This window comes from Amphiura filiformis, chromosome 12, assembly GCF_039555335.1.
Source record: "Amphiura filiformis chromosome 12, Afil_fr2py, whole genome shotgun sequence".
NCBI classification, from domain to species: Eukaryota; Metazoa; Echinodermata; class Ophiuroidea; order Amphilepidida; family Amphiuridae; genus Amphiura; species Amphiura filiformis.
Window position 1 is genome coordinate 45,455,285 of NC_092639.1, and position 21,636 is coordinate 45,476,920.

Below are 21,636 nucleotides of genomic sequence, written 5' to 3' on the forward strand. Positions count from 1 at the left end.
TCATATTCTATTGTGCATAATGAGATGATGTTATATTTCTCATGTTATATTGTCAATCTCCTATCATATAGTCCATACAGGACCAACGCAATATTTAGCACCATAATCAACGCCGTCAGGCGTTGGTCCTTACACATTAGGTCGCTACCCCCAGCAGTGTCCCTCATTATAATAAACAGTGACCAAAACCAAACCAGTCGATGAGTTACGTCATGAATCCAAATATGGAAAATAGCCCGCCCACCATTCAGGCTATCATTCAACCTCATCTATTACATAACTGGGACTCTCAAGTCATCTCAAGTACTTGGTATCTCAATCGATTGATTTTGATAATGCAATAAAAGCAATACAAACTTTTGAGGTCGCTTACCAGTGAAAATCGGGCTAGTATGAATTAAATGAAAGTTTTTTGTTGCTATATTAGTGCAGTTCGAGATAGTGTAGGCCTAATCAGTGTTAACAAAAAGTAATTTGTATGATTCTAGGTTTGTTTTCCTTTTTTTATTTAATATTGTCACATTTGTCAATAGGCATAACCGTGATACCATTAAAAAGGCTAAAAGAACATTAATTCTACACACCGCTTATTTGGAACTGAACTTTGATTTATTAAAGTCATAATGTACAATCTTATATAAATATGAATTTGGTTAATTTTTTTCAAACCTGATTTTTTGGCATATTTGTAATGTATACACATGTCACAACTTGCACCTAAATGGAATCAGCCAAATTTGTTGTGTTTGTAGGTAAACAGAGCAAAAGTTCGACATAAAGTCATAATTTAAGAATTATGACTTTATCATCATGTCCTCCTATAGAACTGCGTGTTAAACGGCCAAAATAACAAGCAGCGGTTTACCTCGTTATTTCAGCTCAAAATGGACAAAACCATTCCCGATAATTAGGGCCTATTACTGGTATTATTTCAGCATTTTGAATATATAATGAAAAATTTAAAATTTGAAGGAAGTCGTACATTAAGCCTTTAACACCTAACTGGAAATAACAGAGTGAGTAAAATAAAATAAAAGGCGATACAACTCGCAACTTAAAGTACTGTTGATATTTCAAATGCATGTGAAAAAAAGGAACGGACAAATTACAGTATATTTATTTAATCCCGAAGGCATGAAAGGGCCTGTGATTACTATTTGAATTTAGGGTTTTGATTTAAACTATTTTAATATCAAATCTTTAAAAAACAACATGGTCTTCTCGTTTCAACCGAGGGGCATGGGATTCACCACTTTTAATTGATCAATCGAAAAATTAATTGATGATTTAACAAGGCGGTTCTCGAACCACGAGTCTCGCCTGCTTTCGCAACCGCCTGCTTTTGTGATTACTTTTGGTAGAGGTAAATGAATTTGGCGGTTATCGGCTAGGCACGATTATCTGGCTGATGGTGACTGTGCCCACCAAGTTTCATGCCCATGCAACAGTTTTTACTAATTTGACCCCGGGTGACCCTGAAATGACCTTCCAAAACTTTGGCTCTAAATGTTGACTGTATCCACTAAGTTTCATACCCACACGACAGTTTTTACTAATTTGACCTCAGATGACCCCTGGTGGCCTCGAAATGATCTTCCAAAAATTTGGCTTTAAATGTTGACTGTACCCACCAAGTTTCATGCACATCCGACAGTTTTTACTAATTTGACCTCAGATGACCCCTGGTGACCTTGAAATGACCTTCAAAAAATTTGGCTTGAAATGTTGACTGTACCTACCAAGTTTCATGCCCATACGACAGTTTTTACTAATTTGACCTCAGATGACCTCTAGAGGTCCTCAGTGACCTTGACCCACTAACCAATACAAACCGGTTTTGTCTCGGGTCAAGATGCACCCACCCACCAAGTTTGAGAAACGTGCGACTCCTAGTCTCCGAGAAAATAGGCGAAAACCAAAACTTTAATCAAATTTGTCACACACTCACCCCCACACGCACACCCCTACATACGGAAAAGTGATTATATAGTCTCCTGCCTTATCAGGCGAGACAATAAAACAATATAAATTTAATGTAAATAAATAATAAATAAATGTTTTCTTTATATAAATAAATGGATAAATAAATCAACAAATAATTCGAATAAAATGAATAAAAACCATAAGCCTGATAAATGGCAATATTTAAATCAATAAACGATAGAAAATAAATAAATGAATAATAAAACAAATACTGATGAATAGAAATAAATATATTAACGAATAATTAATGAATACACATTATGTTAATTACGTATTTTGATAATAATAAGTTTTGCAAGTTCTTTCTTTCTTTCTTTCCTTCTTTCTTTCTTTCTTCTTTTTTCTTTCTTTCTTTTTCTTTCTTTCTTTCTTTCTTTCTTTCTTTCTTTCTTTCTTTCTTTCTTTCTTTCTTTCTTTCTTTCTTTCTTTCTTTCTTTCTTTCTTTCTTTCTTTCTTTCTTTCTTTCTTTCTTTCTTTCATTATTTAATACGGGCCTATAATTATATTTATTTCATTTATCATCAATTATGTTTTATTATTAAAGTAAATAAATGAGTGAAACCCAAAGTTTTTATGAAGCGTGTGTCTTCCAATTCTATATTTTTCTGAAACATGTTAAACGAATAGGCTAACTATCACAATTAATAGAGGTTGTGCATATGACGTATCATATACCGTAAATATGGTGGACTACTCAAATCCATTCAACAAAAGCAATGAGTGCAATCTACCGAGACAGTTCGTCTCACATAACAAATGCACTACGATCAAATAGGTTGATTACAACATTTGATTAAATGGACTGCACTGGCCCATGATTACGTTGAAGGACGCCGGTTTAAATACTTTGTTTGTAGCAATTACTAATTTCAAGCACAATCTCTATACAAAAATAGTAACGAATCGTGGTTAACCAGGACAATATTAAATCCCATTAAATGTAGTGATGACAAAAGGAACTGATTGTGTGCAACCTACAGGTCAGTGAACTGAGGGTAAGAAGAAAACCGAGTATTATAATAGCAGGAACACATATCAACTGAAGAGATTAATAATCAATTTCGTTACGCAATACTTGTGTCAATCCCAAGCTAGAAGCTAGTGTTCTGGTAGCAGGTAGGCAAGCCACACCTACTGATTAGTTATTGATGATATTCAGTCAATCGGATTGGCTGAATATCATTAGTAGCTGTCAGTAGGCGTGGTTAATCAGTTTGACATTTCCCCCGACTTTCCGGGAAGGATATGTCTAATGTAGAAGGACCCACGCCTGACGGCGTGGACTATCGTACTAAATGGAGCGTGGTCCTCCTTGAAGGACTACTATCATACAGTTTGACAATCAAATACACACTGTATATTTGATAGTACCCTTCTTCATAGGATATGTAATCTATTATATTTAAATAAAAATTGTTTATTGAAATTGGTAAAGTTGAAATACTCTGGTGGTATCAGGTGTGATTAAAAATGGTGGTTGTTTTGATGAATGTGACACATGAAAGGGGTAAATAGCCCATACATCCATAAAAGCTCAAATTGTCACTGGTAGTCTGAAGTAGACATTTTATAGTATTACTGATCTGTGATGTATGCAATGCATTCATAATATTTGGATATAATACTTGTTATATTTTGATGGTTGAAACTGAAAGTTAAATTACCCTGAATGATTGAAAGTATTATTGAAATATTCATTCATTTGATAATCGGTTATACATGTGACATGTAATAATGGTCTTGGATATGAAATGATGTATTTCCATTCTCTTGTATATATTTTTGTCATTATTGATATAATTTGATATTATATGCTGGTCATGATCCCAAGTTTAACTTTTTATATATTTCCACTTAACATGGTGCTTGTCAAACAGACACACATTATGAGTGATGTTACAATTATGATTCTTATGAAAAATATAATATGGGCATATATGACACATGATGTATGATTGTGTAAAATATATTGCCATTATTAATATTTGCTGTTTGTTGGTCATGTTCCCAAGTTGAACTGCTTGTATCTCCTTCTAGTGTGGTGCTTGTCAAGCAGGCACACATTATGAGTGTTGTTACAATTATGATTCTAATGAAAAATATAATATTTGCCTCTATATGGTATAGGATTGTGTACAATATATTGCCATTTAATTATGATATTGTTTGTTGGTCATGTTCCCAAGTTGAACTGCTTGTATCTCATTCTAGTATGGCTTGACAACCAGACACGCATTATGAATGATGTTATACCATTATGTTTCTTATGAGAAATTTAATATGGGCCTATATAACGCAAGATGTATATATGATTGTGTACCTATATGATGAATGATGTACAATGTATCAAATTTTTTGAATATATGATACTGTTTGTCGGTCATGTTCCCAAGTGGAACTGCTTGTATCTCATTGTAGCATGATGCTTGACAAACAGACACACCTTTTAAGTGTTGTTACAATTTATGCTTCTTATGAAAAATAGAATATTTGCCTCTATATGGTATAGGATTGTGTACAATATATTGCCATTTAATTATGATATTGTTTGTTGGTCATGTTCCCAAGTTGAACTGCTTGTATCTCATTCTACTATGGCTTGACAACCAGACACGCATTATGAATGATGTTATACCATTATGTTTCTTATGAGAAATTTAACATGGGCCTACATAACGCAAGATGTATGATTGTGTACAATATATTGCCATTATCAATATATGTTTTTATATATAGGTTGAATTTGCCTAGATTATCTCAGGAGTGATTGAAAATTTTGATAATGTGTTTGGTAAATTATGATAAATATGACAGGTGAAATTGGGTACGTCTCGTACATCTATTGGAGAGTTAATAGTTTTCTAAAATGTGTTGTTTGTGTACATGCACATTAATGTTTGTTGTATGACATCTCTAATACAATAATCCTGTCAACTATTATAAAATGATATTATGATAATTCTTACAAATATATGATATTCTGGTTGAATATGAATATTATCTGAAATGAATTGTTTCTATCTTCTTCACTTGTCTTTTACACATGAAATTATATTTCTATATTCCAAAGTCGTTCTAGTTGTGCCATCATTTGTCATAATGATTGACAACCAGACATGTTGAGGATCATGTCTTTTGTGAGAATCATTTTATTTATTTTTTTGTTGAAAAATTGCCACCTACATGAACATGTATCTTAGGTAATTCTTGTAAGTACCAATTTATTGTAAGATGAAATTGATGATATTAAATGATGTGGGTAATCCCAGGAAATATCGAATGTATTGGTAATGTGTTTAGTAATCTTTGATGAAAATGACTTGTGAAGTGTGTATGTTACAGTGCCATCACTAGTTGACTGAGATGACGAGTTAGTGGTATTACAGTACAAAGTTGTTATACTGTACAGCTTTTCTCTAAAATCATATCATGATATTAATGGTGCACTTTAATGGTCATGTTGTTACAGTTATGTTTCTCTCAATGATAAACTAAATAGGCCTATTGGGCTATGTTAATTATTATAATTTTATAATTAGTTGGTTGAAATGATGAGGCTGACATTGTTATGGTTAAACACATTTATGATTGCAAATACTGCTTATGTGTTTGGTATATCTGATGAGTGTGACAATATATAACTTATATTATGTTATAACTTTGTTGTTGTATACATACCTTTGTACTTCAACAATTCAGCTTGTAGTATGGTGTTAGATTTAAAACTTATTTCTGTATGATGCAGGTAAAGTGAAATCTAATTCAAATCTTATTGATCGCTGTAGTAACAGCATCTCTGAGTAATTTTTTTTCTATTTTTCTTTATGTCTTGTGTATGCAGTGTATGTTCCCATCTTGTTAAAAGAAATCATAGAAAGCTAACGTGTAAATTATGTATGAAATATGTTCATAAATGCTGTAGTAACCTAACCGCAAAAGAGTTTAGATGTAGTGACACTACTAAATATTGGCATTGTGCTAGTTGTAACGAAAGTCTTACATTACCTTTTAATCATATAACCAATGAATGTGAATTCCAACTTCAACTATACAGGTGTTTTGAAAATGGTGATCTAAACACTGACCATGTAAAAACTCACTTTGAGAACATGAAGTTTAATCCTGTTGATGACAATGTAGGTATACCTGAAAATATTGATTGTAATAGTAACTCGAAATATTATTTCACTGATGAATTAAAAGATACTGCTGGTATCAACAGTAACAATTTAACAATGCTTTGTAGTAATGTAAGAAGTGTAAAAAGAATTTTGATTCACTCACAGAGTTACTGTCAGAAGTCGACATCAATTTTCAAGTCATTGGACTTGTTGAGACTTGGTTGGAAGACAAGCCTCATGATTATTATCATCTTAAAGGCTACAACCTTGAAGTATGTAACAGAATTAATAAGAAAGGCGGTGGTGTGTGTATGCATGTTGAGGAGAATATTGTTTATAATATGAGAAATGATATCAATGAGCTTAATTGCCTCAAAGACACAGAATCTCTGTTCATTGAAATTGAAAAGCACAAATCACAAAACATTGTCATTGGTGTGATATATAGGCCACCTGACCAGAATATGAAAGAATTCAACAAATGTGTTGATACGATATTGTCTAAAATCACAGGTCAAGAAAATAAGCTTCTGTATATGATGGGTGACTTTAATATAAACCTGTTAAATAATGACGTCCATGAATCAACTGGCGAATTTGTTGACATTTTGTCTTCATATTCCTTGTATCCGAGTATCATCAAGCCAACTAGGATAACACGTCGACGTCAGCAACTCTTATTGATAATATATTTACCAACAATTATGCTAAGCAAACCTCTGGTATCTTAATAAGTGATATAAGTGATCACCTACCTATATTTGTATCTACAGATGTAAGTGTCTATGACAGAAATTCCAGTACTGTCGATATAGAAATCAGGGACATGAGTAAACATAATATAGATGTACTTAAAGACAAACTGAGCCAGGTTGACTGGGATAATGTGTGTGAAAACGAAAATGCTAATGTATCATACAACAATTTTATAGATAAATTCCAAGAAGTGTTTGAAGAATGTATCCCAAAAAAAAGTGCTTAAAAAACATAACGCTTAAAAACAAGACGCCAAAGGCACCTTGGATAACCTACTCATTGTTGAAATGTATACGCAGGAAGAACAGGTTGTATAAAAAATCTATGCAAAAACCTACTGAAACTAATGTATCTAAATATAAGATGTATCGAAACAGATTAAACTCCCTATTAAGGAGAGCAAAACAAAACTACTTCAGTTCTCAACTGGATAAAGAAAGATACAATATGAGGAATACCTGGAAAATCCTGAACTCAATACTCAGAAGTCCAAAAAAGGTACAATGTCAAAAGTTTGTAAGTAACAATAAGACCTATACTGAGCCTAAAGAAATTGCAAACAATTTTAATGAATTTTTGCCAGCATTGGACCAACATTAGCTGGATCAATCAAACATCAAGGTAAAGATTTTAACCAGTACCTAGCTAATAGTTGTAACTCTACATGTTTTTTCCAACCAACAGATGAAAATGAAATCTTGAAAATCATCAAAAACTGGGTAACAGAAAAGCCCGGTCATGATCTTGTAAAATCTGACTTAGTAAAATTGGTTGCAGCTGAGATTGTGTATCCGCTTAAATTAATATTCAATAAGTCGCTCTCAGATGGAATTGTTCCAGATACCTTAAAAATAGCAAAGGTGGTGCCAATTTATAAGAAAGAATCTCCTGAATCATTTGGTAACTACAGGCCTGTATCTGTGTTGCCTTGTTTTTCCAAGATTCTAGAACGAATTATACATGATAGATGTTGTAACTTTTAGATGCCAAAGATATTCTTTACAACAGACAGTATGGGTTTAGACATAATCATTCAACATATATGGCGGTATTGGATTTTATTAAAGATGTAAATAATGCTATTGATGATAATATGTACACTGCTGGTATTTTTATGGATTTATCGAAAGCTTTTGATACCATCAACCATGAAATTTTATTACACAAACTATATCATTATGGCTTTCGTGGTGTATCTCATAAATGGTTTGAAAACTACCTGTCAAACAGAAAACAATTTGTATCCTTTAATGGTGCTCAATCATCATATGAAAATGTACTTTGTGGAGTGCCACAAGGGTCTATCCTTGGTCCTCTTCTTTTTATTATATATATGAATGATATATGTAACACATCAACACTTTTATCATTTATACTGTTTGCTGATGATACAACAGTATGCTACTCTGATAGTAATATACAAAGATTATGTGATACTATGAATGGAGAGTTAAAAGAGGTTGTAAATTGGTTCAAATGTAACAAACTGTCTTTAAATGCCACCAAGACAAATCTTATGTTCTTTGGAACACCTCATCAGACTAATGATATTACCAATGATTATCAAATATATCTTGATGGATGTAAGTTGACACGTGTATATGATGCAAAATTTCTTGGTATTACTCTAGATCATAACCTCACATGGAGGTCGCATATAAATAGTATTTGTAAAACATGCTGTAAGAATATTGGTGTACTAAACAAACTCAAACATTTCTTACCAAAACCCAACATGTACCAGTTGTTCTGTACCCTTATCTTACCATTCTTAACTTACGGTATAATATTGTGGGGCAATGCCAATAAAAATATTTTGGATAGAATTGTAAAGCTTCAAAAAAAGAGCTGTAAGGGTCATCTCTAACAGCTCCTATTTGTGTCATACAAAGCCATTGTTTGAAAAATTTAATATTCTTGATGTGTATCAACTTTATAATAAGGAATTGGGTCTATTTATGTACAAATACCACATGTGTCTATTACCAAGATCTTTTGATAATACTTTCATCAATATGAAGTCTATCCACAATTATGATACAAGAGGTAAAAATGATTATCGGGCCGAGGTCCATCGACTTAATAATGTTTTGTCACTTGGCCCTAGGCTGTGGAATAGCTTACCAAAGGAAGTCAAAGAAGCAAATTGCATCTCCAAATTCAAAACTGGTATTATTAGAATCGTTAAAGGTGATCACTAACTCTTGATTATCGCATTCATGTTATAATTCTGTTTTTACTCTATTGTAGAAGTTACTGAAGTTGTTACATATAAACACTTTTTTTTTAAATTGCATTAATTTGCCTGGTTAATGTATATAAGTGATATTCAAGATGGGTTCCGTGCTGTCTCTTTTTTTTTTTTTTCTGTTTTTATACTGATTTTTTTTTTTTCTTGTGTAAATATCTTAACTTATATATTATTTAATGTAAAGGTGATGCATTGTCTTTCAGGCCTTTGGCTTTGTAATGCATCTACCTCATCACATCATTATTTTCAACATTGTTTATATCTGTTATGCTGATTATGTATGTATTGATGATGATGAAAAAATAAAATGAATGAATGAATGAATGAATGAAAAGGATGTTTGGTTTGGTGATTGAATTCACTCAGTGGCTAGTAGTAATACTATGACTTTACCATGTTTACGTCCCGGGTTTACGTACATGTACCCATGATGTAGGGGAGATTGGGGTTAGTTGAAACATTTTTCACAAAATCGTCTTTTTAACGCAAACCGATTACTTTCAAGAAACACTAACCATATCAGTATAAACATACATATACATGCTACAAATACAGCCTTAAACTTTATTGGACCTGCTTACGATTATTCATATAATCCAATTTGAAAATTTGAAAAAAAGTGTTTCAACTAACCCCACCCCTGGGGTAAGTTGAAACATAGGGTGGGGTTAGTTGAAACACGGCTTGTAAAAATTTCAAAATAATTATTATTGTGTTGTTAGGGTTATACTTCCCTTGAAGGCACCCTTTAACATACAATCAGTGACAGTGTGAAAAAATGAATAAATATATATATGTGGGAGTGCGGTACAATACTTTGGACACAAGGTGACGAGTGTCACCATGGACCAAAATATGAAAAGCCTAAAATATTATAAAATGTACTTTCTGTGTGCAATTTTTGCTTGTATTATTGCTTTTTAACCATATTAAAGCAATATTGAAGAAATGGTAAACATGTTACAAATTTTTAAAAAGTCAAATTTTTAACCATATTTTTCTATGCGATTTTCACGCTTCAACTAACCCCACCTCAAAAGTTTCAACTAACCCCGATGCCTATTTTTACATTTCAAAGTTCATTACACAAAAGAAGAAATACAATAAAACTTTTATTTAACATTATTCTGGGACTTACTACTAGTGCTTATGATACTCAAAAATAATCCCTGAATCTTCAAACAACATGGAGATAACGCATCTTTTCTGAGGGGTATAAAAATTAGTCAGTATGTCAAAAAACAGATATTCCTTTCCCAAGCCAACACTGGTGGGGCATCAGTGCTGTTGCTAATTTGGTGGATGACCCTTACTAATACCTATTACTAGGTGCCAGTATTTTACCAAATTAATTTTTTGTGTCAGAAAAAAATACAATGTTTCAACTTACCCAGTGTTCCAACTAACCCCAATCTCCCCTACCAGTGCTATTAGATACAGACTTTAAGGTACATATTTCGAGGTGCATAACAGACACAAAATTTGTGTCATAACAAACACCAAATTGGTGTCGATGACCTGACATGCATGCATTCTTTTGTGATGGTCTTTCAATTTGTGCCGAGTGTCCTTGGCAGGCTTGACTATGCTTCAGTGGTCATGAAAGGATTCAATAGATAACCTCTGCCCCACTAATCCCCAGCTATTGTCTGAAATTGCACCTCGGAAGATATATTATAACAACTCAGTCCCTCAAATGATAGTCATATAACGACCAAAAGATAAATGACTGACTATCATTGAGGACTGAGTTCCGCAGTCTACAGTGCTATGTAGTCCATGAGTGCATCATGTGGAGGAGCATATGCCATGATGATGGCTGATGACTGTCTGAGTGGTTTCCGACTTTGAAAGTTGCATCGATCGTAGAGGTAGTACTGCTCCTACTCCTAGTCTCCCAGACACCTTGCGATCTCTCTTTGGGATATTTTTACCAAATAGAGTAACAATCTGTCCTTTGACATATTTAATTTCATTTGTTTTAACCATGTTTACGACTTATCGTAGGTGCAATTTACGCGACTTTCGCGCACATCTGTCATGTGCGTTCATGTGGGATGGGGGCAGACATCTTGGTTGTTTGTTGACTTGTACTGCCAAAGACTGTTCATTACGATGTCTGTGATTGGTTCATTTTGGTGCTAATTTCTAAGGACAGCACTGATTGGATAATTACGCATTACATCATTGGGAGATAACCGCGTTACCGAAAAAAAGCAAAAATTTGCACTTGCGCAAGGAAAATAGTCCACTTGGAAATTCATTTTGTTCCGATTTATTCAAGATTCGACAATTTTCATGACTATTTTTTTGATATTCCTTAACTATTTCTTTATTTAAATTGTAAAGAAATAGTTAAGAAAAGTTAAGAAAGTCAAAATAACTTTTGAATCTGAACCTGAGAGTACTAAAATCTTAAGACATTTTAATGTTAAACTTCCGTTGGTTTGCGCCATTGTCACGCAAGGTTAAATTATACAGACCAAAATAATCTCTAGCACACTGGGGAACCAAGTAATAACTCGTTATGGTGGCTTTTTAACTAAAAAATCACATTTTCTCAACTGAATTTCAACTCTATCGAGTGCAATCGATGAAAAAATAATTTAGCAAAACTTAGAAACCAATTTGAAAACCTAAAGCCAAGCACAAAAAATTCCTTAGCATAAAAACCAACACTGTATTGTGTAACCCTACGGTTCTGATGACGATGACTCCTTAGCTTCGCTGGAGCCAAAAACTGGGTGTGTAAATTTAAGATTTGCGTCATAGGGCTAGCAGTATATTTTTGGAAGGTTTACATGGTCCAGTAACCACTGCAATCAAAATATAATTTGTGTACAGACAGATAACTATGTGGGTATCATTATAATAGAGGTGTGTCCAAAAATAAGTTCACACCCCTTCAAATATGAAGATACAATGTATACTGTAGCACTGGCTTCTGTGCTGTACTCTGATACCTGTATGATGATTTTCCAACTGTAGGATAGTAGCCGATACCTCGCTACGCTCGGTGCTCGCTCCGCTCGCTATTCGAGAGGCGTCGCGGTTTGTGGAACGGGGCTAGTTCTATGTATACTGCAAACCTTATGTAGAAAAATGCATGCACATTCAATTTAGACTCTCCCCTTCCCACTCCCCATCTTTCAATGTTGGGAGACTGAAATGTAGAAATGCAGACCTTATGTAGAAAAATGCATGCACATTCAATTTAGACTCTCCCCTTCCCACTCCCCATCTTTCAATGTTGGGAGACTGAAATGTAGAAATGCAGACCTTATGTAGAAAATATGCATGCACATTCAATTTAGACTCTCCCCTTCCCACTCCCCATCTTTCAATGTTGGGAGACTGAAATGTAGAAATGCAGACCTTATGTAGAAAAATGCATGCACATTCAATTTAGACTTAAAATCCCACTCCCCATCTTTCAATGTTGGGAGACTGAAATGTAGAAATGCAGACCTTATGTAGAAAAATGCATGCACATTCAATTTGGACTCTCCCCTTCCCACCCCCCAATCTTTCAATGTTGGGAGACTGAAATGTAGTTAAATGATGATGATTTTGGCCAAATCAACATTGCAATAGGGGAGCAGGGAAGGATGTTGGACAATTAATGCTCTGGAAGATAGTACACGAAAAAATTTAAAAATATTTTAATGATGATGAAATAGCGTGAAGTTTAAGTATTAGCCCTTAAATAATAGGTAGGATCAGAAAAAAAAAAATTTAATCATAGCAAAGTCATCACATGGATTTGAACCTGTGATTCCACTAAGCTATAGATTACAAGTCGGCGACTTAACCACTAAGCCACGAAGAAGTCGATGAATACGTGTCCATTTCTAATGTATTACCGTGATGTTAATATAATGTCCCGTGACGTGGTGTGTGTGTGTGTGGGGGGGGGTGTGTCCTGGTCATTATTTTTCTAAAATATCCCCCCCCAAAGATTTGTGCACTAAAACAGGTGATTTACTTGTCAGTCAGAAATACTGGGTATCTACACGTGTGCCATTTCAATAATGTTATAAAAGTTCTGGTTGATGCATTTGATAGGGTCTATAATAGAGGTTGTGCACATGACGTATCATCCCGTAAATATGGCAGACTATTCAAATGCATTCAACAAAAGCATGATTGCAATCTACTGCGAAAGTTCGTCTCAGACACATAGCAAATGCACTACGATCAAATAGGTTGATGACAACATTTGATTGAATGGACTGCACTGCGCTTGATTACGGTGTCCTTCACCGGTTCAAATCCTTTGTTTGGAGACAATCAATAAAAGCATGCAGGGCACACCGTCATCATGCCTATATCTTCGTGTCAAAAATTGCCGTGATAGTACGATGAATCCTCACGTTTTTCAATAGCTACGCATGGTGATTTTGTTCGAGATAGGCCGAGCGACTCAGGCTAAGCATACGATTTGAGATTCCCACAGAGCCTGCCACACTTTCTATTCCATGTTTTTACGATTTTCACATGATCAGTATATGGTTGGCCGTAACCGCCACAACGTGGAGCTGCTATGCGTAGCTTACTTTTCGCTTCGCGGAGCTAAATTGACCAATCATGTTAGATCTCTTCATTACGCGGAGAAAACTCTTGCCAAAATTAATGTTTACTATGGGGATTTTAAATGAATCAAATGTAAATAAACCACGACAGGTTGTACAGGATCAATACCACTGTTTGATTAGTGTATAGTCAATGTTACCTTGCATGCATGTGTCATGTGTGTGGCGTGTTTGTTTGTTTGTTTGTCTACTGTGTCAGGCCAGGATCACTGACACCCACGGTACTGAATACTACTGATACTGTCATACTATCATGGTGATCATAATGCAGTCATGTCTACAGTAGAATTCACCACGACCTTTGAATTTGACCTTAGATGACCCCCGGGTGACCCCGGATGACCCCGAAATGACCTTCCAAAAATTTGGCTTTAAATGTTGACTGTACCCACCAAGTTTCATGCCCATACAACAGTTTTTAGTAATTTGACCTCAAATGACCTTTGACCTCAGTATATGACCTTGAACCCCACCAAAAAAAAAGTACCGGTAGCCAGAGTTTTTGACCATGACCCACCTATCCTGAAAATCTGAAGTCAATCCACAAATCCATGCCCGAGAAACAGCATCCGGACGGAAGGACGGACATTGCAAAAACAGTTTGCCTCGCGGTGGAGGCATAAAAATGGCCACTTGTTATCCACTACGCAGGGGGGAGGGTGTCTGAGGGGAATGTTGTCCCTGAGAAGTTGGAAAATTTGGCAAAATTAAGGTCCAATTGAAGCCATTTTGGTGCATCATTTTTACACTATTTAAATCACAGGTTTAAATCATTGCACTTTTAAGAGAATTTTTTTAAATGCATGAGATTTTACTAATTTGACAGCTCTTTGGGTGAAATTTACTAGCTAGGCGTGAGATTAGACTACCTTGGTGTGAGACCGTGAGAAAGTGACCGAATGCGTGAACCTAGTCAACTAGGCGCGATTGCCTAGTCAACCCAGGACTAGGCAATCGGGGGCCTTATCTTACAACATAATCACCACAAATAAAGAGAAAGACTGTTACAGGCACTCGCTATATCCAAAGACTATTCACGAATGGAACCAACTCGACCAGGACCTAAGGCTAAGCACAGCACCTGACGTCAATACCTTCAAGACCAAGCTAGAAACCATGAACATCTGCAGTAAAAGACGCTGACTTCAAAGGCCAACTTCAATATTTAACCACAACTTGCACATGACCCCCCCACGTGTCGACAAGCAGAGATGGTGATTAATGCGTGACACAACAGATAATCGTGAGAGTTGACAGCCGGGGGCACTCAACTTAAATTTTGGTAGGGGTGTGCGCTGGCGAGCGCCAACTTTGAACTAAGAACTGATTTTCGGGCAAAATAGGGGCTTGGAGAACTGAAATTAGGGTCAAATTATAGGCTGTTGAGCTAAAAATTTCTACATTTTTTCCAAATTTGAGCTTAAAGAGCTACAATTGTCAGAGTTTGAGGCTCAAAGAACTGGAGCAGATCCAAATGTGGGGCTTAAGGAACTGCCGGAGAGCCTGAAAAAGGGACCCTTGAGCGCCGCACATACCCGTACCACCTTAACATGTGAGTGCCCCCCCCGGGGTTGACAGCCCTGTCATCATGCATTTCTGTACATTATAAACAGTCTATAATAACGAATTGATTAATTCGAATTAAACAATTCATCGAGTGGCCATGGGCAGCGCCATTAGACATGTTGAACAAGATTACATGTACCAAGTGACAGGTGATGGACCGTATACACACACAAAAGAATAGGCACTTTTTTGATAATTTTCATCAATGTTACTCAAAACTTACCTAGAGCTAATTTATTATACAACAGGGTCTCTGCCTTTTTAGTATGTTATGAAAAACTTAATTTAAAAAATATCTACCGGCGGAAATAAAAATCCATTGACGGATAGTCTTGTTATGCTCGCACAAACTTAGAACAAAATCTGAAAAATCCAAAATTTTGGTCTAAAAAATGGCCAAAGGTTACTGCTGTCCCATTCAAAAGCACAGGAAGACCAGGGCTGTCAACTTTTTGGAATTGCTTGGCGTGAGACAGAGGCGTACCGGGATTTGCTGACTCCAATGTTCATTTTGTAGCATGATTATTTGAGCCACGGCGCTCGAGAATATGAAAAGCAGGGGGGGGAGGTAGGAACAACAAATTATTCATTACGATGCGTGAGATTTTACTCATTTTCCAGCGTTTTGCACGAGATTTACTACCTAGGCGTGAGATTATACTACCTTGGCGTGAGACCATGAGAAAGTGACCCAATACGTGAGACTCACGACCAATTCATGAGAGTTGACAGCCCATATCAAAACCTTTCTATGTGAAAAGTAACATGTTTTTTACCCAAAATAATATTCACTGCGCAATGAAAAGCGAGAGTGACCTTGATCAACGCGAGCTATGTGGAGTCATGCTAAAATAGATCGTATAGTCTCACGCAAAGTCTACGCTTGGTCGATTTCACTGTAAGGCCGTGTAAAATTATTATTTTGGTTCTGGTCCCCTCCCTCTTTATTTTCTGGGATTTGTCAGATTTTTTTTTTTTTTTTTTTTTAGATTTTTCAATTTTTTTAGACTTTGGAATGATTTATGAAATCTTCATACATATAAATAAGTTTATATAGAGAACAAGCATCACTTCCAAGTCTTTTTTGTGGTAGGGGTTTATCCTCAGAATCTCACATTTGAAAAAAAAAAAAAAAAAAAAAGGGCCTCATCGATTCCCCGAAAAACACTGTTGGAAAAGACCGAAAACTACTGACAATGCTAATTTTACATTGAAAAAAAAAAAAAAAAAAAAAAAAAAAAACACCTCCCTCCCTCATCAATTCATGAAAATCCTCTGGGCGAGAACCAAAACATTAATTTTATACGGCCTAATGCGAATTATGCTGTGCCATATAGACTGTGAGTGTGACTAAGACTAGCAGACCCAGCGAGTTATCGAAGGGACTAGAATTGACTTCTGATTAGGGGGTACCCATAGTTTTTGGTATGCGGCGAGACTAAATTCAGGTCTATCATAACCATTTTTAGATGACCATTAGGGAAAATGTCTATATACAGTCGATTAACCCGAGGACATTTTTAATAGCGTAGCGCTATTTCGTAGAGTGACTGTTGGAACAGGGCAGGTTTGACAGGAAAACCCAGAAAAACTTGATTCCACGCAGGGAAAGGAACACAATTTAGTGAAAACATGGAATAAATAAAAATTCAGATGGGTTCATGGAAGCACCTACAGGCTACAGCTTCAAAAAAATAATTTTAGGGTTAAGGAATATCTCAAGGTACTATAAACGTGGGAATAGAATTCTGAGTTCACTAGTTCGAAATTGATGTCGATTTAAAGAAAAATTTGGCCATTTTTAGCCAGTTTTCTGTTGCATTTTGAATGGCCAAGTCTGTCGTGGATTCACTGATTCTGAAATGTTACTAAAGGTTTTGAATTTTGATATGCTGAGGAAGACCTCCCACAGCGTTGAGGTCAACTTTCTAGACTTCCTGTCTACTGGCAGTAATGGTTACTACCCAGTGCAAACATCAATGAATTGTTTAATTGGTTACGGTTCGCTATCTCTAAGGTTCGCTATCTCTAAGGTTCGCTATCTCTAAGGTTCGTTATCACTAATTACGAAAAAGGTTCGCTATACCTAAGGTTCGATATCACTAATTTTGAAAAAGGTTCGGTATTTCTAAGGTTCGATATCACTAATTTTAAATAAGGTTCGCTATCTCTAATTTTAAATAAGGTCCGCTATCACTAATTTATTGAAGGTTCGCTATCTCTAGGGTTCGCTATCACTAATTTAAAATAAGGTCCGCTATCTCTAATTTTAGCAATCGCGGTATCCCTAAGGTTCGCTATCTCTAATTTTAAATAAGGTCCGCTATCTCTAAGGTTCGCTATCTCTAAGGTTCGCTATCACTAATTTCAAATAAGGTTCGCTATCTCTAATTTTAAATAAGGTTCGCTATCTCTAATTTTAAATAAGGTTCGCTATCTCTAATTTCAAATAAGGTTCGCTATAGCGGTCTATTTTTAAAATTAGAGATAGCGGACCTTATTTGAAATTAGAGATAGCGGACCTTATTTAAAATTAGAGATAGTGGACCTTATTTAAGATTAGTGATAACGAACCTTAGGTATAGCTTAACCTTAATCGAAATTAGTGATAACTTGAACCTTAGAGATAGCGAACCTTAATTAATTAGGGATAGCGAACCTGAAACAAAATTAGTGATAGCGAACCTTAGGTATAGCGGACCTTTATTGGAATTAGTGATAACGAACCTTAGAGATAGCGAACCTTCAATAACTTAGTGATAGCGGACCTTATTCAAAATTAGTGATACCGGTAGCGAACCTTATTTTATTAAAGTTAGTGATAGCGAACCTTATTTATAATTAGTGATATCGAACCTTAGAACTAGCGAACCTTATTCTAAATTAGTGATATCGAACCTTAGAAGTAGCAGACCTTTTTTTAGGTATAGCGAACCCTTTTCTCTATTAGAAATAGCGGGATTCTGATCTCCATAGACTTTACACGTTAGTGATAGCGAACCTTAGAGATAGCGAACCTTAGAGATAGCGGACCTTAGCGATAGCGGGATGTCACCGTTTAATTTGAATTAATCAATTCGATGTTATAAACTGATAAAATATATCATGTCATGCAATGGCCAATGCATCATTGCATGACATGAATGATGATGAATGAATGAGTATAATTTTAAAAATAATAAATAAGAATAATTTAGTCATGTTAGTAGATGATTATACTTTGTACTTTGCGGCTTCCTCAGTAAAACAACAAGGCCGAATTATTTTCTGATACATACCTCGATCTCGAAGTAGAAGCTTTTGCATCAATTTTGCTGCTTGATTGACGCTCATGTACTATCCGTATGCACGTGCAAAATTTTGCAAACACATCTATTTTCGTTCCACCTGCAACACGCATGCGTAATAAGTGTTATTTACAGCATGTAGTAAATAACGCCCTCGGGCTGCGATTCGCCTTGTCTCGGTCCCAGCCGGTTTGTGTGTCCTCCGTCAAAGGAGCACAAATCGGCTGGGACCGAGACTACGATTTCCCCTCCAAAAAGCTTCATAAAAAAGTTTTAAAGAACGTTCAAAAGTTTTAAAAAACGTTTCCGTTTCGGGAAAGTTCGTATACTTTGGTGGGTGGGTTGGAAAAGTTGGCGCTTTAGACACTAAAAATTTCTTGATCCCTCCCCATTTTTTAGGGTCTAAAAATTTGTTGATCCTCCTTTTTTCTGAGACAAATATACCAACAGGTCTAAAAATTTGTTGGTCCCCCTGTTTTAGGGTCTGAATTTTTTTGATCCCCTAATGTCTAAGAAAAAAAACAAAACAAACGCAACGCTATAAAACAAATCTAATCTAAATTTACTTTTATTCCAAAGTACCGGTATTCATTTAATGACATGTGCAAATACTTACTAGGCCCTATTTGTATAGTATAGGCCTCGGGGTAGGCCTACTGGTATGCAATTTTGAAGTCATTTCTAGATCCTTTTTTTTTTGCTGCTGTCAATTGGCAGTTCATGTCACACTATAATGTTTCTTCAGCTCTGATATCATCAGTAGGCCTAGATAGAGACTTCACCAACACTGATATCAGCAGTAGGCCTACATAACAACTTCAACACACAATAGTAGCATTGTTGTGGCCATGCACCCTATTATAAGTTGGTTACGGTTCGCTATCTCTAAGGTTCGCTATCTCTAAGGTTCGTTATCACTAATTACGAAACACTAAGGTACTAGCTTTCTTTCAAGGACCCCATTGGAAATAAGCCTGAAACATTGGCTTTATGGGTTATCCCGGTTCCTAGTGTATTTTTATCTTCACATTGTAGGCCTATATCTTTAATTTCTTATTTTGTCAAGTGTTATATTTATGTAATGTATTTTAAACTGTGCAATATAATATTTTTATGTATTTTGTATTATGGAACCAAATAAAATCAATCAATCAATCAATGGGGTTGGAAATAATTTCTTGAACTATAGTGAATCCAGCAGATAGATTTGTATTTTCAGGTCGGTAAAAAGTGTGGAGAGTGCAAAGCTGTAGCCTATTCAACTTTCTCAACATAATTATAGCTGTTGCCTAGTCATCTTTCTTAACATAACTGTAGCATAGTCAAGTTTCCTAACACAGCTGTAGCCTAGGTGAAAATCTGTTTACAAGGATGTAAGACTAATGCGGCCTATACATGATCAATTTGATTTATCAATATCAAAGACCCTAGATATACAAGAGTGTATACAAAATCTGCCATTGTGCACTGTACACACGAACATAATAGTGATTTTAATGATTTTATTACTCGACAGAGTAAGAGTAAGAGTCAATAAAATCCAACTAGGTTAGATCTCTTCAATAATATTGAAGAGAAATATTATTTTGTATCCAATCATGTATCTAGGGTCCCCAATATTGATCAATCAAATTGATCGTGTATGAGCTACATATAAATAAAGCCATCAATAAAGTTGATGTGACTAAGTGCACTATGCCAGGCAGTAATGGATGATAAAGCAAGCAAGCGCAATTGCTGTAAAATTATGCGAGACACCGGTGAAATACACAATGACCATGTTCACATTGCAAGAGGCTATGGTTATTTTTTTACTTGCACCATAAATCTGTTTATGAACACTCTACTTGTTGATGTTCATCAATATTTATTTCCCCTATACACATCAAGTAATTCAATGACCAGAAAAAGATGTGTTTCCCGCACTTCAATTTTTTAAATTTGATTCATGCTCAGTCAACAACTCTATTCCTGTTCATGCTGAAATGTGGTGATGTGCATCCTCATCCGTCATTATCTACAAGCAAAATTGGACTTGATGATTCTGAGACTGATAGTGAAATAATGATAGTTGGCTACTGTGTTATAAAAAAAGGACAGAAATAGAGAATGGGGTGGGGTTGCACTTTTATTAGAAATGGCATTGCCTTTAGGAATAGAGATGACTTGACCGATGATAGTTTAGAAACCCAATGGTTTGAGCTTTTATTACCAAAAACCAAACTAAGGTAATTCCAATCGGCTTTAGTGACAATTTTATAATATTTTGCACAAGAAAAACAGTCAAAGGTCAAGTCAACAAGCACATAGTTATCAAAACCAGATCACTGAAAACTTATGATGCTGTTTCAATGACATGTATAATAGGACAGCATATGATGTCATTACCAATGCAATCTTCAGTAGACTGCATTGGATGTCATTACCAATGCTATCTTCGGTAGACAGCATTGGATGTCATTACCAATGCTATCTTCAGTAGACAGCATCTAATGTCATTACCAATGCTATCTTCAGTAGACAGCATCTAATGTCATTACCAATGCTATCTTCAGTAGACAGCATCTGATGTCATTACCAATGCTATCTTTAGTAGACAGCATCTAATGTCATTACCAATGCTATCTTCAGTAGACAGCATCTAATGTCATTACCAATGCTATCTTCAGTAGACAGCATCTCATGTCATTACCAATGCTATCTTCAGTAGACAGCATCTCATGTCATTACCAATGCTATCTTCAGTAGACAGCATCTCATGTCATTACCAATGCTATCTTCAGTAGACAGCATCTCATGTCATTACCAATGCTATCTTCAGTATACAGCATATGATGTCATAACCAATGTTACCTTCAGTAGACAGCATCTAATGTCATTACCAATGTGCATCTCATGTCATTACCAATGCTATCTTCAGTAGACAGTATCTCATGCCATTACCAATGCTATCTTCAGTAGACAGCATATGATGTCATTACCAATGCTATCTTCAGTAGACAGCATCTAATGTCATTACCAATGCTATCTTCAGTAGACAGCATCTAATGTCATTACCAATGCTATCGTCAGTAGACAGC

General features: G+C 35.4%; 1 protein-coding gene across 1 annotated transcript in view; it reads right to left on the minus strand.

Annotated features, from left to right (window-relative positions):
- The window catches only part of LOC140166278 (kelch-like protein 26), a 36,367-nt gene extending 17,717 nt beyond the window's left edge, over positions 1 to 18,650 (minus strand). The window contains exon 1 of the mRNA XM_072189689.1: positions 18,548 to 18,650. The gene's annotated coding sequence lies outside the window, so the exon portion shown is untranslated. The remainder of the gene's footprint in view (positions 1 to 18,547) is intronic.
- Positions 18,651 to 21,636: the final 2,986 nt, after the last annotated feature.